Raw genomic sequence first — 22,697 nt, forward strand, 5'->3', positions numbered from 1 at the left:
GCTGATGGGTTGGGCTTAGTCCTCCCCTGTTGGTTTTTTGGCCTGAGGCAACCCAGCACTTGAGGCTACAGGCTCTTTGGTGGGGCTAATGACAGACTCCAGAAGGGCTCATGCCAAAGAGTCCTTCCCAGAACTTCTGCTCCTAGTTTCCTTGTCCCAGTGATGAGCCACAGCCACCCCCCACCTCTGCAGGAGACCCTCCAACACTAGCAGGTAATTCTGGTTCAGTCTCCTATGGGATCACTGCTCCTTCCCCTTGGGTCCTGATATGCACACTACTTTGTGTGTGCCCTCCAAGAGTGGAGTCTCTGTTTCCCCCAGTCCTGTCAAAGTCCTGCAATCAAATCCTGCCAGCCTTCAAGGTTTGATTCTCTCAGAATTCCTGCTGCCATTGCTGGACCCCCAGGTTGGGAAGCCTTACGTGAGGCTCAGAAGCTTCACTCCAGTGGATGGACTAATGTGGTTTAATTGTTCTCCAGTTTGTGAGTCACCTACCCAGCAGTTATAAGATTCGATTTTATTGTGACTGTGCCCCACCTACCATCTCACTGAGGCATCTCCTTTGTCTTTGGATATGGGATATCGTTTTTGGTGAGTTCCAGTGTCTTCCTGTGGATGATTGTTCAGCAGTTAGTTGTGATTCCAGTGCTTTTGCCAGAGGGACTAAGTGCACATTCTTCTACTCCACCATCTTGAACCAATCTAGGGCCTACTGTATAGCAAAGGGAACCATACTCAATACCTTGTGATAATGTGTAAAGCATCTGAAAAAGAATATTTGTATATATACATAAACTTGAATATACATATGAAATTGAATCACTTTGCTGTGCACATAAAACTAACACAGCATTGTAAATTAACTATACTTCAATTTTATTTTTATTTTTTATTTTTGACTGCATTGGGTCTTCATTGCTGCATGCAGGCTTCTCTCTGGTTGCAGTGAGCAGGGTTAGTCTTTGTTGCGGTGCACGGGCTTCTCATTGTGGTGGCTTCTCTTGTTGTAGAGCATGATATCTAGGTGTGCAGGCTTCTGTAGTTGTGGCTCACCGGCTCTAGAGCACAGGCCCAGTAGTTGTGCTGCACAGGCTTAGTTGCTCCGCCATATGTGGGATCTTCCCAGACCAGGGCTCAAACCCATGTTGCCTGCATCGGCAAGAAGATTCTTAACCACTGCACCACCAGGGAAACCCTATACTTCAATTTTAAAAAAGCATATAAATTTAAACTATTGTGTTCTTGCACAAGATGAGCTAACCCAGCACTACATGCAGAATTCAAAGTGGATTGAATCCCATAGTCAGGATGACCCCTGAGCATCTGTAGAAAGTTCTTGTGTGCTAAATCTGTGGTTGGTTCAGTGGGAAAGACTAGTTAGTTGGGGTTCACCACTATCAAGCACTTTAGAATGAGCAAGGACCACAGAGCTGAATGGACTACCTGGGTTTGAACCTGGCTCCCCATTTACCACGCATTGGACCTTCAGCTCAACCTCTCTGTGCCACGGTTTCCTCATCTGGGAAATGGGGATAATAATAGCACCTACTTCATAGGGTTGTTATGAGGAGTAAATGAGTTAATATTTGTATAGTTTTCAGAATAGTGCTTGGCCCTTAGTAAGTGCTTTGAAAAGTTATGTTAAATAAAAGTCAGTATCATGAGCCCCTTCCCCATTCAATGCCTATCAAGACAAGGTGGCAAACCATAATTCATTCCAGATAATACCTGCTTTTCTATAGATGAAATGACCTTTCTCTGGGGGAAAGAGAGCATCTGTCTGAAGCAGCCTTCCTCTCTACCAAAAAAGATTCACTATGATTATATTCAAATCATGTCCCCTTCCCTCCAGTGAATGAATGGCATACATTTTCTCAAGAGACTGGCCATGGTGGGGCCCTTCATCTCCTTCTTGTATGAAATAGATATTCAACCAAAAGTAAGAGGTAGTCTCATGGGAATAGAGATCTCAAGATCTGATAACAAGTTAGCATTGAACTATAGTCATATCCTTTTTTATCTCTCTTCTCTTAAATTCAACATTGAAATTAATTCTATTAATTGGCTTTTTTTGTCTTAGATTATAAAATTAATTATCACAAATCTTCTGTTTTTCCTATTGTTCTCCACAAAAGCTAGCAAATAACCTTCCTTTTCTAGACCCCTCAAAAAAATTCTTTTTTAACAATTACACTTAGGCATACACATTATCCTCAGACTGACAGACTTCTACAAAACTAATTTCCCCATCGTCTTATCAGAGGTCTGCACTGAAGCAGCAGCCACATGGAAACTGTTTATAAGCTGCACAGGGCAAGTAAATGCCAGGAAGCAAAATTGGCTGCCTTCAAGATTTTACACAGACATTCCAAGTCCCAGAGCTATTTCTTTTCCAATATTTTAATAATTAGTCCTTTCCTTAAGCTTCGACCCCAAAAAAGAAGAAAGAGCAAAAGCTTCCTTCAGAGGATATTAGGATTGTATTAGCCTACTTTGTCAGGCAGCTTAATAAGCTTCCCACTGAGAGGGTAAGGAGCCACAGACACAGCCCCTCCCAGGCTCACTACAGATAAAAACTCCACTGATAACACACTTTAGTCCCTGACCCGCAAGTTAACACTCCCTGTTTGTCCAGACGGCCATTCTCCCGAGTGCAGGCTGACAATCGTGTCAAAGGAGGCTAGGACCTGACCACCAGACTCATTTTCAATTGTGAGTAAAATCAGGATCTGAAGCCAGGTGTCTGAAGATCTGGCGCAATGACATGAACTTGGTTCCGTAATAAATCACAGCTGAAACCAGTGTGCAGGAGACCAAATACTATATGATGCTGCTGGCAAGATGAATTCTATTATAGTCTCAGTTGTCCACTTTTGCCTTGGCTTAAAACTTTCAAAGAAGTTTAATAAGAGTTTCCAAAACTCCATGTTTATCCTTTGTTTAAAAGCAATTTTTTTGTTCTTTTGGGAAATCATCTTACAGATGGCCTCAGGGGGAAAATTACATATTTGATATTTATTCTGAGGGCTGTGGGCCCTCACAGGAGCAGAGTTTAGAGCAAAAACCATATGTGGATTTAGAAATTCTAAGTGAAGAAAAAACAAAAATTACACATCAAGCCATTTTTGAAAGAGCAAAAATTACATATATCAAGTCATTTTGAATTATTTTTAACATTGTACATTTTCTATCTAGAAATGCTGAAACTAAATAATAATGGCTGAAAATTACTATTTACCTTCTGAATTCAGCTTCATTGGAGCAGGTGATACTTAAGAAAGCACTGCCAGTAAATATCAAAACATCACAGAAATATTGATGTCTTACCTCTGTTCTCTTCTTAGCAATTTTTATATGGGCCAAATGGTATAAATTCAGCATTAAACACGTAAAGTACAAATATTTTTTCTTGATTCTTAACTCAGAGATGTGTACTCACAAAGAAAAATCAATTTGTCAACCTTGTGTGTACACAACAGTTTTCATTTCCCCACTTGCTGAGAAGTAACACAGACAATGTGCACTGCTGAATGAAGTGAAATTTAGAGAATTGTGATTTTTTTTCATTACCACCTTAGTCACACTTAAAATTGTTATTGCAAATATTGCATGAATAAGCCTTTCCTACATATTTGAAATCCAACCAGTAAAATTCTTTGCAAGGAAGCAAAATTTTCACCTACTCAAATAACCCTTTTATGCTTATTGTCAAAATGATACATGTAGTGGCATCAAAAGGCTGAACAAGTAGAAAACTCAGGCTCTTTGGGCAATATTTTACAAATGTATCCGTGTTTTCACTTGCCCTAAACTGACTTCTTTTAATCTCAGACTCATGCCTTCTGGATCTAGCCCATCCTTAGTTTCATAACCACATGATTCTAACTGCTGAACTAGAAGCAGCTAATTTACAGTCTCACATCATAAAAGAATCAGTTTACCTCTTTAAAGAGATAGTTGATCATTGATGGTTATGCCTTCTATATTTAGAATATTCTCTTAGTCATATCCTGTAATTTGAAAAGTGAGTTTTGGGGGAAGTAGACTGTCTGCCCTGCTATTTTGCCAGCTGAGCACTTTTTCCTAAACTACCTTCATTTTCCTGAGTAAGCCCATTTCTCAGCTTCCCTGATGTGGAGTAACAACAAATACCCCAGCCATCTGGCTTCAAATGTTTCCTACTCTAGGAAACAAACGTCTTTTTCAACATCAGGCCCATTTAACATCCATGCCACACCCCGATCATTATTTCATTTGTTTCTTCAAAATAGTCTTGAAGGATTGGTCATCTTATCATATTTTCTAGTTGAAAAAACAGAGTCAGAGAGGTTCAGAGGAGTTAGGCTCACTTAGCTATCAAGAATTTGAGTCTAGGGCTTCCCTGGTGGCTCAGTGGTTGAGAGTCCACCTGCCGATGCAGGGGGTGCGGGTTCGTGCCCCAGTCTGGGAAAATCTCACATGCCACAGAGTGGCTGGGCCCATAAGCCATGGCTGCTGAGCCTGCATGTCCGGAGCCTGTGCTCTGCAATGGGAGAGGCCACATAGTGAGAGGCCCAGGTACCACAAAAAAAAAAAAAGAATTTGAGTCTAAGTTGTATAACCACGTGTAAATCGATGAAGTTAGACACACCCTCTCACCATACACAGAAATAAACTCAAAATGGCTTAAAGACTTAAACGTAAGACATGATACCATAAAACTCCTAGAAGAGAACATAGACAAAACATTCTCTGACCTAAATCATACCAATATTTTCTTAGATCAGGTGCCCAAGGCAATAGAAATAAAAACAAAAATAAATAAAAGGGACCTAATCAAACTTACAAGTTTTTGCACAGCAAAGGAAACCATAAAACGAAGAAACAACCTACAGAATAGGAGAAAATATGTGCAAACAATGTGACCAAGGGCTTAATTTCCAAAATATACAAATAGCTCATACAACTCAACAACAGAAAAACAAACAACCCAATCCAAAAATGGGCAGAAGACCTAAATAGACATTTCTCCAAAGAAGAAATTCAGATAGCCAATAGGCATATGAAAAGATGCTCAACATCCCTAATTATTAGAGAAATGCAAATCAAAACTACAATGAGGTATCACCTCACACCAGTCAGAATGGTCATCATTAAAATGTCTACAAATACCAAATGCTGGAGAGGGTGTGGAGAAGAGGGAACCTTCCTACGCTGTTGGTGGGAATGTAAGTTGGTGCAGCCACTGTGGAAAACAGTATGGAAGTTCCTCAGAAAACTAAAAATAAAATTAACATATGATCCAGCAATCCCACGCATGAGCATATATCTGGACAAAACTATAATTCAAAAAGATAACTTGCACCCCTATGTTCATAGCAGCACTATTCACAATAGCCAAGACATAGAAACAACCTAAATGTCCATCAACAGATGAATGGATAAAGAAAATGTGGTACATATATACAATGGAATAATACTCAGCCATAAAAAAGAATGAAATAATGCCATTTGCAGCAACATGGATGCAACTAGAGATTACCATACTAAGTGAAGTAAGTCAGAAAAAGAAAGACAAATACCATATGATATCACTTATATGTGGAATCTAAAATATGACCCAAATGAACCTATCTATGAAACAGAAACAGAATCACAGACATAGAGAACAGACTGGTGGTTGCTGAGGGGGAAGGGATTGGGGGAGGGATGGAGTGGGAGGTTGGGGTTAGCAGATGTAAGCTTTTATATATAGAATGGATAAACGAAAAGGTCCTACTGTATAGCACAGAGAACTATATTCAATATCCTATGATAAACTATAATGGAAAAGAATATTTTTAAAAGTATGTATATATAAGTATAACTGAATCACTTTACTATACAGCAGTATTTAACACAACATTGTAAATCAACTATACTTCAATTTAAAAAAAAAAAGAATTTGAGTCAAAGGGTCTGCACACAAAACTTGGATTCTAGTAAGGAGTCATCTTGCTTCTGTTTCTGGCCACAAGCAAAATATAATGGTGAAGATTTGAAGCTTGTATTCAAATCCCACCTCTGCCCCTTCCCAGCTTGGAAAAGTGAAATAAGGCTAGAGATGGACAAGGCCCATAAGACGTTAGTTTGTGAGGTTTAGAGAGTATGTAAAAAGCACTTAGCACAGTGCTTCCAATGTAGCAAAGTGTTCAATAAGAAAGGGGCTATCAAAGCATGGCAAGTCCCAAACTGACTTAAGATAACTCCAAGTCACATTGAGTGTCTTCAAGACATCTGTAGAGTTAAGATACAATAGCCTTGGCCAGTTTTTTAGTCATCCAGGGCTTTAATAATAATAATTAATAAAAATACCTTTTATTAAAAGCCAGGCACTGTGATTAGCACTCTCTATACAACATCTTCACTGATTCTCACAACCATGCAATGAGTTAGAAATTAAACCTGTTTTATAGATGACAAGCCAAGACTTGGAGTGGTTCTATACACAGCCGGCTAGTTATGTGAAGGAGTGGAGCTATAAACCCAAGATTTTACTATAGTTCTGTGAACTACCCTTTGATTATCTCTGTGGCAGGATACATAGTTGTTTGTCTAAATGCTACTGTTTTATTGGCTTTTTTTTCCCCTCTGCTACATTAAAAAGATGCAATGAAAACATTTCTACTCACCTCCTAGAAAATGTGAAGATTGAGCTCTCCCTGCCCTCCAAGAAAGGGAAGCTATCTTACCGGTTGCTAACAATTTGGGTTCCAAAAATGCTGAACCCAATAATGGGTCATCCACTCTGTAAGAACATAGGAAAACAGGATTTCAAGAGAGCTGAAGTCCTTCTAAGAAAGAAGGAGGGATCCCTCCAAAATGAAAGTAAGTCAGAAGGCAGCAACTTGGAAGGAGGAAGTGAATAAAAACAGTCATAGGAACAGGAGCCTCATCCCCAAAAGTAAGCCTTACCGAGGACAGCCCTGAGGGCCTGGGTGAAAGGCAAGAGCAGAAGTGGTGAAGAACATCATTCAGAAGCCAGCCTGCCTCTGAGCAAACCCCACTTCCACTTACTTACTTGTGACTTTTGACAGGGGACTTATCCTCTATGCTACTCAACAGCTACCTCAGTTTTCCCTTCTGTAAAATGGAGATAATATTACTATCTACGTTATAGGGTTCTGAGGATGAAACGTTAAGCCATTAGAATAGTGCCTGTCCCAGAGTGTGTGCTTAGTAAGTGTAAGTCATTATTTATACAATATTTGCAAGCTCTGGAGTTGGGTGGAGCTATGTAACCATATGACCAAAATAGAGCCTTTGCATGGACGGCACCCACACCCTATGCTCTCGCCAGCAGATTCTCCTGTTGAGGCTAGTTCATTCCTAAAGAAGGGGGGCATTTCCCCCTCTACTCTTCTACGTTCTTGGCTGAGAACCCCCATTATAAAAGATACATGAACAGGAGAAAAAATCCCACAAGTTTAACAACATGTATACCTCCTGTATACATGGGAGAGACCCAGGAAAACTGAGCAATTCTCCAAAATGACCCAAGACACCACCTTAAATACCATCTCTAGCTAAAGACAAAAGATGCTGGGGAGTAGGGGGAAGGCCAGTTACAGGCCTTTACCAGGAAAAGTGCAGTAAACAAGGGCATGGTAGTTATGCCTTCTCCATTGATAAGAGTTTCTAGAGATTTGCTTATCCTCTTCTTCCTGCTACAGAAAGGAAAACACACTTAGAAATGGAGAGTTCCCTTGTGCATGTAAATGTCTCTTAGAAAAGCGTAAGTGCTACTCAGTCTTCAGAACTTCTCCGTTGTCTGCTGTTTCTTTAAAATAATCAGTCTAGGGCTTTCCTGGTGGCGCAATGGTCGAGAGTCCGCCTGCTGTTGCAGGGGACACGGGTTCGTGTCCCGGTCCGGGAAAATCCCACATGCCGTGGAACAGCTGGGCCCGTGAGCCATGGCCGCTGAGCCTGCGCGTCCGGAGCCTGTGCTCCGCAACGGGAGAGACCACAACAGTGAGAGGCCCGTGTACAGCGGAAAAAACAAAACAAAACAAAAAAAACATAGGTTTGGGCTTCCCTGGTAGTGCAGTGGTTTAGAATCTGCCTGCCAATGCAGGGGACACGGGTTCGAGCCCTGGTCTGGGAGGATCCCACAAGCCGCGGAGCAACTAAGCCCGTGAGGCACAACTACTGAGCCTGCGCGTCTGGAGCCTGTGCTCCGCAACAAGAGAGGCCGCGATAGCGAGAGGCCCGTGCACCGCGATGAAGAGTGGCCCCTGCTTGCTACAACTAGAGAAAGCCCTCGCACAGAAACGAAGACCCAACACAGCCAAAATAAATAAATGAATTAATTAAAAACAAAATCAGCCTAAAATAATCTTTATGCCAAAGAGGAGTATTTGGGGATAACAAATACTGCTCACCCTCAGATCCAAAAGTACTCCTGTGGTCTCCCAGTGGGAACAACTCTGCTCTGCCCCTCTCAAATGCCACATGGGGCCACTGTGATTCTGAGGTCAGAAAGTGTAGTAAAGTCAGAGCCCAAATGACTAAGAACTGGAACCCCAGTTCCTGGTCCTTCTGCTACCCCCTACCACTGAGTTCTATTTTACTCAGTTGCCTCATCTGTAAAACAAAAACACCACCCACCTCACAAGATTGTTATGAGTATTCACTGAGATAGCAAATAAGAAGCAGCTAGCATAACACCGGACACATAGTAGGTTGTTTAAAAGATTTATTTCTTTTCTTCTTTCCTTAAGCTAAAGACAGCATTTACTAAACACTGTTAAGGGACTAATAATAAGTTTAAAAGGCTAATCGGAAGCAGGGAATGAGTTCTAGCACTAAGACACTGCTGCCTATACAATATCTACTGATTTATTCCTTCCCCAAATATTTGTTTCTCATGATGTTTATAGGTCAGAAAGAATGACTTCTATGTAGGAATAAAATGAGGATGATAATAGTAATGATTATTAATAATATCTAACTTCAGATCGTAGGCAAAGTACCTTCTGTTTCTTTAATAGAAACATCTATGTTTTTCTCTTTAGGTCCCTAGAAAACAGAATCATAATTTACTCCTGTATGTTAGGAGGAAATCAGCCCTGCTGCAGTCATTAAATGCTTTTAAGTCCACACAACAGAAGGAGATGTTCTGGAGGTCCTCTTTCATTGTTAAATGAGCACCTATGTGGCGTGGACAGAAGTGAAGGAGATAAAGCCACTTTGAGTAATAAAAGAGAAAAAGCACTAGCATAAAAATTAATCAGATTTTACATATTAGTGGATACAGACCCGCCATCTGTTTACTATAACACTTGTGTGACAATGCGAGGAAGGTAATGAGGAAAACTACTGGAAAGTCCCCACAGTTTAAAAGACCAATACACTAGAAACAAAGGCTCACTTGAAGGACCGATTATGATGCTACACCTAACTCCTCAGCAGGACAGCTAATTTCTCACACCAATCAGTCCATTGCTAGAAGTGCTGAAGAGGAAAAAAAGAAATCCCTGCTGCACACTTTCCTGTCTTTCCCTAGATTCTAAATCTTCACACACAAATAATTTGCAAGCACAGACATCTCTGAGATGCGGTGAATTGTCCCTCCCACCTCCCTTTGTTCCCTCAATCCTAGAGGAATGCTCCCAGCAGACAGGAAATGTGACCCAGAAGTGTGGCAGCATGTTTGTGTCTTGTTTCAGGAAAATGAGTGGTTCTCAGTCTCCTCCAGTTGAACTCACACGTTCCATCTTTGATGAAAAATTTAAACAGTCCTGGCTCATTTGGAGCACTTTGTTCTCAGGACAAAGGAAACCGCCTTTAGGAAACAGCCCTCAGGACACAGCCAGTAAACGGCTTGGTGGTACCCACTGTGCTCTGAGTATGTAACCTCAGGAATCAAGACAAGCTATGGATATTTTCATATCGTGGCTTTTTAGGCAGGATTCCTTGCTACCAACCAGTAATATCAATCCTGATCTAGGTTAGATTTCAAGAATCTATTTCAGTGGTCACATGCTGGTTAATAGAGTGGATATAATATATGCAAATAGCCTAATTAGTTCCAATGTTTCTCTCTGCATATAAAATGTCATTGGAAGTATTCTTAAAGAAATAACTGGGAGATATGTGGATAACCCACACAAATATCTATATGTAGCTGGGCTTTACCCAAGTGAACCCAGACAGAAAATGTATCAATATTAACTAATAACAACAATCGTTAATTTACTCTCTTATTGACATAGGAAGTCAGGGTTGATTAAAGTAGAGGGTCTTGGGTTCAAACTGATACCAAGAGTACAAACATGCTCAGAGCTGCCACTAGCAATACAGAAAATGTAGACGGATCACTGCCCCAACACTGAGCAGAGGCAGCCCTGTGGGCCCAGAGTCTGTTGAGCGGAAAGGGGTTCTGAATTTTAGATCCCACTTGTGACTTCAGTGTGTGTTGTATGTTTCACAAGCAGCGCAGTCACAGAGAGCTGCAGCCTCTGTGCAGGGCACATCCCAGAGCAGAGTGAAAGAAGGCATCTGGATGGGTTGGTGCTGGTAATAGGGACTGTCCCACAGGTGAGTCTTCAAAAAGGTAGCCTCTACCTCATCCTGTGGTTATTCAAGTGAAAGTGAAAAGTTCTCCCATCCATGGCATAAAATCAAGCAAAAAATAACCACCATATCTCTTGCCAACCTTGTCTCCTTGACCAGGGGGATTTTAAAGACAGAGGGAATGATCACTTGGTTCTTTGCATCTGTGGCAAACCAGCCTCTCCTTCACTGTTGGATTAATGGTTTGGGACACCTAGTGCTGCCACAAAAAGTGCTAGCACACCAAACACATTGACACAAGCAGCTCGTGTAGGAATGACTTTAGTTTACAATCAAATGTAAGACATGTACAATTATATTCTTTAAATACATGGGATATATTTTACCTTTTCAAATGAAAATTCCAACACATTACCCTTCATAAATGAAACGAACAAAAGAGTCATAATCAGAAAGAAGTTAGAACCTGCCCAAATAATTTCTTCTGAATTGTCTTTCTATCTGCTCCACTTCTCTTTTCCCCAACTTCCCAGAGTCTGTTGTTGCTAGCGAGGAAACATGAATGCTGAAGCAAGAACAAAAGGAAAACAGAAACATATATTTATGTAAACTTGTATTGATTCAACTAGGAAGAAACCCCACAGCTTTCAAGGTCTGAGTCACAAATCATTATGACCAGAAATGCTGACGTACTAGGAATACGCAAGGACTTTTGCTTGTTATCATGGGTCAGGACTGTTGCAGTGCTAGAGTTATGCTGAAAAACATTAAATATAGTTTTTCAGTAGTTTTGTGTGTGTGTGTGTGTGTGTGTGTGTGTGTGTGTGGTACGCGGGCCTCTCACTGTTGTGGCCTCTCCCGTTGCGGAGCACAGGCTCCGGACGTGCAGGCTCAGCAGCCACGGCTAACGGGACCAGCCGCTCCGCGGCATGTGGGATCTTCCCGGACCGGGGCACGAACCCGTATCCCCTGCATCGGCAGGCGGACTCCCAACCACTGCGCCACCAGGGAAGCCCTAAATATAGTTTTAAGCCTCCATTTATCAGGCGATATTTTGGGAAAGGGAGGACACAGTGGCTGTGAGTCCAGGCTTGTATATTCAGCTCCACATGTAGTTACAGACAGATCCACATTCAGGAAAATCAGAGAGAGGTTGCATCACCTTTCCAAACATGAGAAAAGTCTGTTCTTCCCAAGATGACCTGAAATGTTCTAATTATTGGTTATTCCCTCTGGTTGGTGATGCAGCCAACAAGCACGTAGAGTTCAGTGAACCCACAAGCACGCAGCTGTTATCTTTGACTTGTGGCCAAAGCAAAAACTGGAACAGAATTTACCCAGACAAGTATAAAGGCTTCTGTTTAAAGCAGCTATTTTCTAAGTCAGATAAACAGCTTTGAAATTGAGAAGAAATGAATTCTTTTCTAGAATGTCTGAATCAAAGTGAGGTCAACGTCTTGAAGACAAGATGTTAACACAGATTACCCACACAGGCTGCACAAGTCTCCCAAAGAATGAGGCAGCCTCCATGCCTCCAGGCTGCCTGTAGTTCTACCTGTTTCATCAACTTGTTTTTGTGTTTGGAAACAACCTTCTGCATTCAGGAAAGGTAGCTATGTTGATTTAGTTAGTTCATGATATAAAACAGCAAAGGACAGCAAACCACTGTGTTGAAAGCTTCCACGAGCTGGCAGTGGCATAGGCCAGTGACCTCTTTTTCCAGAATCCTGAGAGTCTCTTATCTGTCAGTAGGAAGGAAGAAAGAAACAGAGTAGTTTCACTTTGGGCTTGAGTCAGTGATTCTGCCCTTTGAATTTCCACTAAGAAATGACATTAACAAATACCTCACTTTCTATAGGAAGCAAAGGGACTGGTAAGAAATAGCTGGTGGGAGAAGCAGGGGAAAATCACCCTCCCTGTTTCTTACACAAACACCACATGCCTATGCTAATCTGGCAATCCATCTTGCAATCACCAAGCAGTACCCAGCAAGGAAGCAATTTGCACAGCAACAGTGGTCCTCAGAGCTTTTCATAGCTTGCCGCCTATTGCAGCTGCTTATACTGGAGCAGCAGGTGGGTATAAAATAGCAGATTCTGAGCCTTCAGAAGCAGCATCCCAGGGTAGAAGAAGAGATTTTTTTTTTTTTCCAGTAGAGCGAATATGCGTATCAATGTACCTGAATGGAGAGCTGGGTCCTGGTGAGCTGTCATCAGCAGCAAATCCGTCTGTACTTCCATCTCAAGTGGTCTATTTTGGCGATAACAAGGCTTATGCAGCAAGGGTTTGAAGAGCCTGCTTCTCTTGATTCCAAAGATGTTACAGACCATGTCTGCAGAGCAGACAGCCCTCAGCCTACTCTCGTCTTTCATTCATTCCCCAAATCTCGCTGCACTCTTCACTTGCAGCAATAGTAAAATGACACCATTTTCCAAGGTCTTTCAGCATCCACACATGGTAAGGAATGACCAGGCATTGTGGCCTGTTCTAAAACACTGTATTGTGAAGGTGGTCAGATGCATAATTGGTGTCGACTTTATACTAATTTGGTCAGGGATAGTTATCATAAGTCCATTGAACAAATGGATGGGATGTTTCAAACCCATGAGCATCAAGCTTCTCCAAAAATAACAAGAAGTGACAGCTGAAGTCATGTTTAACAGAATTAGTTTTAAAATGTGAAGTGGGTTTTAAAAGCAGCCCTGCTTTCGTATTGGGTGTGAATGAGGCTTAGCATGAAATATCAAAAGAGGAGAAATCCCTGTCAAGGCGGAGACTCTTACTTTGTTCTCTGTGCATGACAACTAGATATCTCTAGATAATACTTGAAAGGACTAAGATGTGTGGGCAGCAGATGGGTGGGTGGCCAAGGCTGTGTGAAATAGCATTCCAAGAAAACGGTTCAGCCAACTTCATAAGCGGCACATTAGGAACAATCCCTGTAACAATTCCTGACCTGTTGTTTCTCCGGTAATTTGCTCACCAGAAGTCAGCAAAGGAAATTCTGCCTCCACCTTCCTTGGACTGCATCCGTCCTGCTGCTTGTTGTCTGGTTCTTTTACCCTACTTCTACTCGATTCATGGCTTTCTTGTAATCCTCCAACACTGGAGTTAGCAAACTTGTTCTGTAAAGGGGCAGATAGTGGAGATTGGTTCAAGATGGCAGAGTAGAAGGACATGCTCTCACTCCCTCTTTCGAGAACAATGGAATCACAGTTAACTGCTGAACAATCATCAACAGGAAGACACTGGAACCCACCAAAAAAGATACTGCACTTGCAAAGGCAAAGGAGAAGCTGCAATGAGACAATAAAATCAAATCCCATAAGTGCTTGGTGGGTGACTCACAAACTGGAGAACACTTATACCACAGAAGTCCATCCAGTGGAGTGTAGGTTCTGAGCCACACATCAGGCTTCCCAACCTGGGGGCCTGGCAACGGGAGGAGGAATTCCTAGAGAATCAGACTTTGAAGGCTAGCAGTATTTGATTGCAGGACTTTGGCAAGACTGAGAGAAACAGAGACTTCACTATTGGAGGGCACACACAAAGTAGTGTGTGCTTCAGAACCCAGGGGAAGGAGCAATGAACCCATAGAAGACTGAACCAGACCTACTTGCTAGTGTTGGAGGGTCTCCTGCAGAGGTGGGGGGCAGCTGTGGCTCACCAAGGGATAAGGACACTGGCAGCAGAAGTTCTGAGAAGTACTCCTTGGTGTGAGCCCTCCCAGAGTACACCATTAGCGCCACCAAAGAGGCCAGGTAGGCTCCAGTGTTGGGTTGTCTAAGTCAAAACAATCAACAGGGATGGAACTCAGCCCCACGCATCACAGACAAGCAGGTTAAAGTTTTACTGAGTTCTGCCCACCAGAGCAACAGCCAGCTCTACCCACCACCACTCCCTCCCATCAGGAAACTTCCACAAGCCTCTTAGATAGCCTCATCCACCAGAGTAGAGACAGTAGAAGCAAGAAGAACTACAATTCTCCAACTTGTGGGGAAAAAAAAAAAAAACATTCACAGAAAGACAGACAAGATGAAAAGGCAGAGGGCTATGTACCAGATGGAGGAACAAGATAAAACCCCAGAAAAAACAACTAAATGAAGTGGAGATAGGCAATCTTCCAGAAAAAGAGTTCAGAATGATAGTGACAATGATCCCGAACCTCGGATAAAGAATGGAGGCAGGGCTTCCCTGGTGGCGCAGTGGTTGAGAGTCTGCCTGCCAATGCAGGGGACGTGGGTTTGTGCCCTGGTCTGGGAAGATCCCACATGCTGCGGAGTGGCTGGGCCCGTGAGCAATGGCCATTGAGCCTGCGCCTCCAAAGTTGGTGCTCCACAACAGGAGAGGCCCCGAGAGTGAGAGGCCCGCGTACCACAAAAAAAAAAAAAAAAAGAATGGAGGCAAAAATTGAGAAGATGCAAAAAATGTTTAACAAAGATCTAGAAGAATTAAAGAACAAACACAGATTAACAATACAATAACTGAAATGAAATATACACTAGAAGGAATCAATAGCAGAATAACTGAGGCAGAAGAACAGATAAGTGTCCTGGAAGACAGAATGGTGGAATTCACTGCTGCAGAACAGAATAAAGAGAAAAGAATGAAAAGAAATGAAGACAGCCTAAGAGAGCTCTGGGACAACATTCACATTATAGGGGTGCAAGAAGGAGAAGAGAGACAAAGGACCCGAGAAAATATATGAAGAGATTACAGTCAAAAACTTCACTAACATGGGAAAGGAAACAGCCATGCAAGTCCAGGAAGCACAGAGAGTCTCATACAGGATAAACCCAAGGAGAAACATGCTGAGGCACATAGTAATCTAATTGGCAAAAATAAAAGACAAAGATAAATTATTGAAAGCAGCAAGGGAAAAATGACAAATAACATACAAGGGAACTTCCATAAGGTTAACAGCTGATTTCTCAGCAGAAACTCTACAGGCCAGAAGGGAGTGGCATGATATACTTAAAGCGATGAAAGGGAAGAAACTACAACTAAGATTACTCTACCTAGAAAGGATCTCATTCAGATTTGATGGAGAAATCAAAAGCTTTACAGACAAGCAAAAGCTAAGAGAATTCAGCACCACCACACAAGCTTTACAACAAATGCTAAAGGAACTTCTCTAAGTGGGAAACACAAGAAAAGAAAAGGACCTACAAAAACATATGCAAAACAATTAAGAAAATGGTCATAGGAACATACATATCGATAATTACCTTAAATGTGAATGGATTAAATGCTCCAACCAAAAGACACAGGTTTACTGAATGGATACAAAAACAAGACCCATATATATGCTGTCTACAAAAGACCCACTTCAGACCTAGGGACACATACAGACTGAAAGTGAGGGATTTGAAAAAGATATTCCATGCAAATGGAAATCAAAGGAAAGCTGGAGTACCAATTCTCATATCAGATAAAATAGATTTTAAAATAAAGACTACTGCAAGAGACAAAGAAGAACACTATGTAATGATCAAGGGATCAATCCAAGAAGAAGATAGAACAATTGTAAATATTTATACACCCAACATAGGAGCACCTCAATACATAAGGCAACTGCTAACAGCTCTAAAATAGGAAATTGACAGTAACACAATAATACTGGGGGACATTAACTCCTCACTTACACCAATGGACAGATCTTCCAAACAGAAAATTAATAAGGAAATACAAGCTTTAAATGAACAATAGACCAGATAGCTTTAATTGATATTTATGGGACATTCCATCCAAAAACAGCAGATTATACTTTCTTCTCAAATGCACATGGAACATTCTCCAGGATAGATCACATCTTGGGTCACAAATCAAGCCTCAGTAAATTTAAGAAAATTGAAATCATATCAAGCATCTTTTCTGACCACACACTAGGAGATTAGAAATGAAAAAAACGTAAAAAACACAAACACACGGAGACTAAACATATGTTACTAAATAACCAAGTGATCACTAAAGAAATCAAAGAGGACATCAAAATATACTTAGAGACAAATGACAATGAAAACACGATGATCCAAAACGTATGGGATGCAGCAAAAGCAGTTCTAAGAGGGAAGTTTATATATATACAAACCTACCTCAAGAAACAAGAAAAATCTCAAATAAACAATTTAATGTTACACGTAAAGGAATTAGAGGAGGAATAAACAAAACCCAGAAATAAATGAAATAGAAACAAAGAAAACAATAGCAAAGATCAATAAAACTAAAAGCTGGTTCTTCAATAAGGTAAACAAAATTGATAAACCATTAGCCAGACTCATCAAGAAAAAGAGGGAGAGGACTCAAATCAATAAAATTAGAAATGAAAAAGGAGAAGTTACAACAGACACCGCAGAAATACAAAGCATCCTAAGAGAATACTACAAGCAACTCTATGACAATAAAATGGACAATCTGGAAGAAAGGGACAAATTCTTAGAAAGGTATAACCTTCCAAGACTGAACCAGGAAGAAAGAGAAAATATGAACAGACCAATCACAAGTAATGAAATTGAAACTGTGATTAAAAATTGTCCAATGAGCAAAAGTCCAGAACCACATGACTTCACAGGTGAATTCTATCAAACATTTAGAGAAGAGCTACACCCATCCTTCTCAAACTCTTCCAAAAAATTGCAGAGGAAGACAAACTCCCAAATTCATTCTATGAGGCCACCATCACCCTGATACCAAAACCAGACAAAGATACTACAAAAAAGAAAAATTACAGACCAATATCACTGTTGAATATAGATGCAAAAATCCTCAACAAAACACTAGCAAACAGAATCCAACAACACATTAAAAGGATCATACACCATGATCAAGTGGGATTTATCCCAGGATTGCAAGGATTCTTCAATAAACGCAAATCAATCAATGTGATACACCATATTAACAAATTCAAGAATAAAAACAATATTGACCATATCAATCAAGCTCAAAAAGCTTTTGACAAAATTCAACACCCATTTATGATAAAAACTCTCCAGAAGCTGGGCATAGAGGGAACCTATTTCAACATAATAAAGGCCATATACGACAAACCCACAGCAAACATCATTCTCAATGGTGAAAAACTGAAAGCATTTCCTGTAAGATCAGGAAAAAGAGAATGATATCCACCCTCAACACTATTATTCAACATAGTTTTGGAAGTGCTAGCCACAGCAATCAGAGAAGAAAGAGAAACAAAAGGAATACAAATTGGAAAAGAAGAAGTAAAACTGTCACTGTTTGCAGATGACATGATACTATACATAGAGAATCCTAAAGATGCCACCAGAAAACTACTAGAGCTAATCAATGAATCTGGTAAAGTTGCAGGATACAAGATTAATGCACATAAATCCCTTTCATTCCTATACACTAATGATGAAAAATCTGAAAGAGAAATTAAGGAAACATTCCCATTTACTATTGCAAAAAAAGAACAAAATACCTAGGAATAAACCTACCTAGGGAGACGAAAGACCTGTATGCAGAAAACTATAAGACACTGTTGGTAACAACAGTATGGTAAAAACAGATGGAGAGATATACCATGTTCTTGGATTGGAACAATCAATATTGTGAAAATGACTATACTACCCAAAGTAATCTACAGATTCAATGCAATCCCTATCAAATTACCAATGGCATTTTTTACAGAACTAGAACAAAAAATCTTAAAATTTGTATGGAGACACAAAAGACCCTGAATAGCCAAAGTAGTTTTTAGCAGAAAAAGCAGAGCTGGAGGAATGAGACTCCCTGACTTCAGAGTATACTACAAAACTGCAGTAATCAAGACAATATGGTACTGGCAGAAAAACAGAAATATAGATCAATGGAACAAGATAGAAAGCCCAGAGCTAAACCCACGCACCTATGGTCAACTAATCTCTGACAAAGGAGGCAAGGACATACAGTGAAGAAAAGACAGTCTCTTCAATAAGTGGTGCTGGGAAAGCTGGACAGCTACATGTAAAAGAATGAAACTAGAACAATCCCTAACACCATACACAAAAATAAACTCAAAATGATTTAGAGACCTAAATGTAAGACCAGGCACTATAAAACTCTTAGAGGAAAACATAGGAAGAACACTCTTTGACATAAATCGCAGCAAGATCTTTTTTGATCCACCTCCTAGAGTAATGGAAATAAAAACAAAAATAAACAAATGGGAATTAATGAAACTTAAAAGCTTTTGTGCAACAATGGAAATCATAAGCAAGACAAAAAGACAACCCTTAGAATGTAAGAAAATATTTGCAAATGAATCATCAGACAAAGGATTAATCTCCAAAATATATAAACAGCTCATACAGCTCAATATTAAAAAAGCAAACATCCCAATCCAAAAATGGGCAGAAGACCTAAATAGACATTTCTCCAAAGAAGACATACAGATGGACAAGAAACACATGAAAAGCTGCTCAACATCACTAATTATTAGAGAAATGCAGATCAAAACTACAATGAGGTATGATCTCACACCAGTTAGAATGGGCATCATCAGAAAATCTACAAAGAACAAATGCTAGAGAGGGTGTGGAGAAAAGGGAACTCTCTTGTACTGTTGGTGGGAATGTAAATTGATACAGCCACTATGGAGAACAGCATGGAAGTTCCTTAAAGAACTAAAAATAGTGTTACCATATGATCCAGCAATCTTACTACTAGGCATATACCCAGAAAAACCATAACTCAAAAAGACACATGCACCCCAATGTTCATTGCAGCACTATTTACAGTAGCCAGGTCATGGATGCAAGCTAAATTTCCCTCAACAGATGAATGGATAAAGATGTGGTACATATATACAATGGAATATTACTCAGCCATAAGAAGGAATTAACTTGGGTTATTTGTAGAGATGTGGATGCATCTAGAGATTGTCATACAGAGTGAAGTAAGTCAGAAAGAGAAAAACAAATATCGTATATTAACACATATATGTGGAACCTAGAGAATGGTACAGATGAAACGGTTTGCAGAGCAGAAATTGAGACACAGAAGTAGAGAAAACAACATATGGACACCAAGGGGGGAAAGAGGCAGGGGGTGTGGGTTGTGGTGTGATGAATTGGGCAGTTGGGAGTGACATGTATACACTGATGTGTATAAAATGGATGACTAATAGGAAAAATAAATAAATAAAAAATAAACATTTTTTTAAAAAAGGGCAGATAGTGAAAAGGTTAAAAGTTAATAGGCCATTCAGTCTCTGTCACAGCTACTTAACTCTGCCATTGTAGCAGGAAGCCAGCCAGCCACAGACCAGACACAAATGAATGAGTGTGGCTGGGTTCCAATAAATCTTTATTTACATAAATAATTTGGGGGCCAGATTTAGCCCACGGCCATAGTTTGCAGACCCTCTTCTCTAAAATACTGTATCTTAAACAAGGTCAACCCTGGGAAATACTGTGAATTTTCAGTTCCTATCCCACATTTCGATAACGTTCTATGTTAAATTGTTAGAGTAATGATTCCCTCCCCACCCCCAATCTCTCTGTGCCTTCCACTAGCCGTGCCTCTGGGCAGCCTCCCCACATAGTGACTGTTATGAGCTGAATTGTGTTTCTCCAAAACTCATATGTTAAAGTCCTAACCCCCGGTACCTAGAATGTAACCATATTTGGAGATCAGGCTTCTAGAGAGATGATTATGTTAAAACGATTATGTTAGAGTGGAGCCCTTATCCAAATTGGCTGGGAAGAAGGGACACCAGGGAAGCACGTGCGGAGAAAAGATCATGTGAAGAGGCAACAGGAGGGAGGCCATCTGCAAGCCAAGGAGAGAGGCCTCCGAAGAAACCAAGCCTGCCAGCTCCTCGATCTTGAAGGTGCAGGCTCCAAAACTGTGAGAAAATACATTTCTGTGTTGAAAGCACCCAGTCTGTGGTGTTTTGTGAGTTGAAAGCACCCAGTCTGTGGTGTCTTGTGAAGGCAGCCTGAGCAAACTAATATGCTGACTCTGGGCCACACATGTGACTCGCTTGGGCCAGTGGGGAAGGACAAATACGACACAAGCAGAGACCGGAAAAGTGTCTCTTTCTGCACTCGAGATCCCTGCCAGCAGCCCTGTGAACAAGTCTGGGTTACGCTGCTGAATGGTAAGAACACACGGCCAGTCCTCTTGTCACCGCAGCCCGCAAGTCAACCCAGACGCAGCCGTCCACGAATGCAGCAGGGCCCAGCTGAGCTCAGCGGGAGGACCAGAGAACTGACCTGTGCTAACTGCTGACCCATGGGCAACTGTTGGTGCTTTCAGCCACTAAGTTTGGGGATAGTTGTTACACAGAATATATACCCACTGTGTCTCCATCACTTTCCATGTCTTTTCCACCCCACCACTCAGACGGACCCCCTTGCCACCCGCTTACTTGGGCCACTTCAAAGCTGCACTTCCCTCCCCCTCCCCAGTGCCCAGTAGTTCGGTCCATGCTCATTCGCTCATCCGTGCAGCACACAGCTCTCTAGTAGGTGGGCGTATTCATTTTCTGTTGCTGTGATAACAAATTACCACAAACTTAGCAGCTCACAACCACACACCTTTATGATCTCACACTTCTGTAGGTCAGAAGTTTGACACAGGTCTCCAGGTTAACATCGAGGTGTCGGCAGGACTGTGCTCATTTATCGGAGCCTCCAGGGGAGACTATGTTTTCCTGCTCATTCAGATTGTTGGCAGAATTCAGTTCCTCGCTTCTAGAGGACTGACAACCTTGTCCCCTTGCTGGCTGTCAGCTAAGAGCCATTCCCAGCTTCTAGAGGCCACCTACATGTCTTAGCTCCTTCCTCCGTCTTCAAAGCCAGCAAGGTGATGTCCCTCTCATACTTAGAATCTCTCCTGCATCTTCGTCCATCACATTTCTCTAACTCCAGGTGGAAAAGTTTTCTGCTTTTTACTGCTCATGGGATTAGATTGGACCTACTCTGAAAATCCAGGATAATCTCCCCATCTCTATAACTTTTATCACTTCTGCAATCACATCTGCAGAAATTTCTTTTGCCACATAGCATAGCATATTCACAGGTTCTGGGGATTAGGATGTAGACATCTTGGAGGAAGGTGGGGTCTGTTATTCTGCCTACCATAGTTAGCAACCTGTGGCAATGAAATCAGAGGCACGGGCCTCTCACTGTTGTGGCCTCTCCCGTTGCGGAGCACAGGCTCCGGACGCGCAGGCTCAGCAGCCATAGCTCACGGGCCCAGCCGCTCTGCGGCACGTGGGATCCTCCCGGACCGGGGCACGAACCCGTGTCCCCTGCATCGGCAGACAGACTCTCAACCACTGTGCCACCAGGGAAGCCCACAATGGGAATTTTTGAAAGGCTAACTCCAAACTCTCAATGTGGCCACCTCCCCACCATAACCACCATCACAGCCACTCCAGTGCTTCTACATCATTTATTTATTCTAGAGTAGTCTTCCCCACACCTATGTACTCCTCCGTCTATGTAGCCCTTATACACACTTAGTTGGAAATTAGGGTATATGGACCATGACTCCCTGAACACAAGGTTTTTAAGAATGGTGTCTGGATTCCCTTATGTCATTGTCTTGGGCAAATGAGCTCTAACAGGTAGTCGTTTTTCTAGCCAACTGCTTCAAACTCTATTAAGCTTACCTCTGAGGTTGTGTGCAGGAAAAATGCCAGTGTTATGAGCAATGTCACAAGTTCCTACCCCTCTCTACTTAGAATTTTGCAAACTGGTTTATTGCAGTCAATTAGAGCTACCAGAACCTGTTCTATATCAGTTAGGATGACTTCAGCTGCAAGAAAAAGAAACCCTGATTTAAACTGGCATACACAATATGAAAACTTACTATTTCACATTACAAGAAGCACAGACACAGATCAGACTGCGGGGTTAGTTAATTCTGTGGCTCAAAAAACTAATCGAGGTCAAATTTTGTTCTCTCTCTCTCCACCCTGCCATTCTTGGTGTCATCAAGCTGGTAGCAAGGTGTCTGCTGCTCTTCCTGGCATCACATACAATTGTAACATCCAAAGGAAGAAGAGAGATCACCTCTTCCTGTGTCTCTATCTTTGTTGTGAGGAAACGTTTTCCTACAGGTTCCCCAGTAGACTTGCCCCCACCCCCGGTTTCATTAGCAGAACTGACCTCATTTTAAAGCAGGACATGGGAAGGAGAACATGTCACTTCATC

The sequence above is a fragment of the Kogia breviceps genome, chromosome 16, assembly GCF_026419965.1.
Source record: "Kogia breviceps isolate mKogBre1 chromosome 16, mKogBre1 haplotype 1, whole genome shotgun sequence".
Lineage (NCBI taxonomy): Eukaryota > Metazoa > Chordata > Mammalia > Artiodactyla > Physeteridae > Kogia > Kogia breviceps.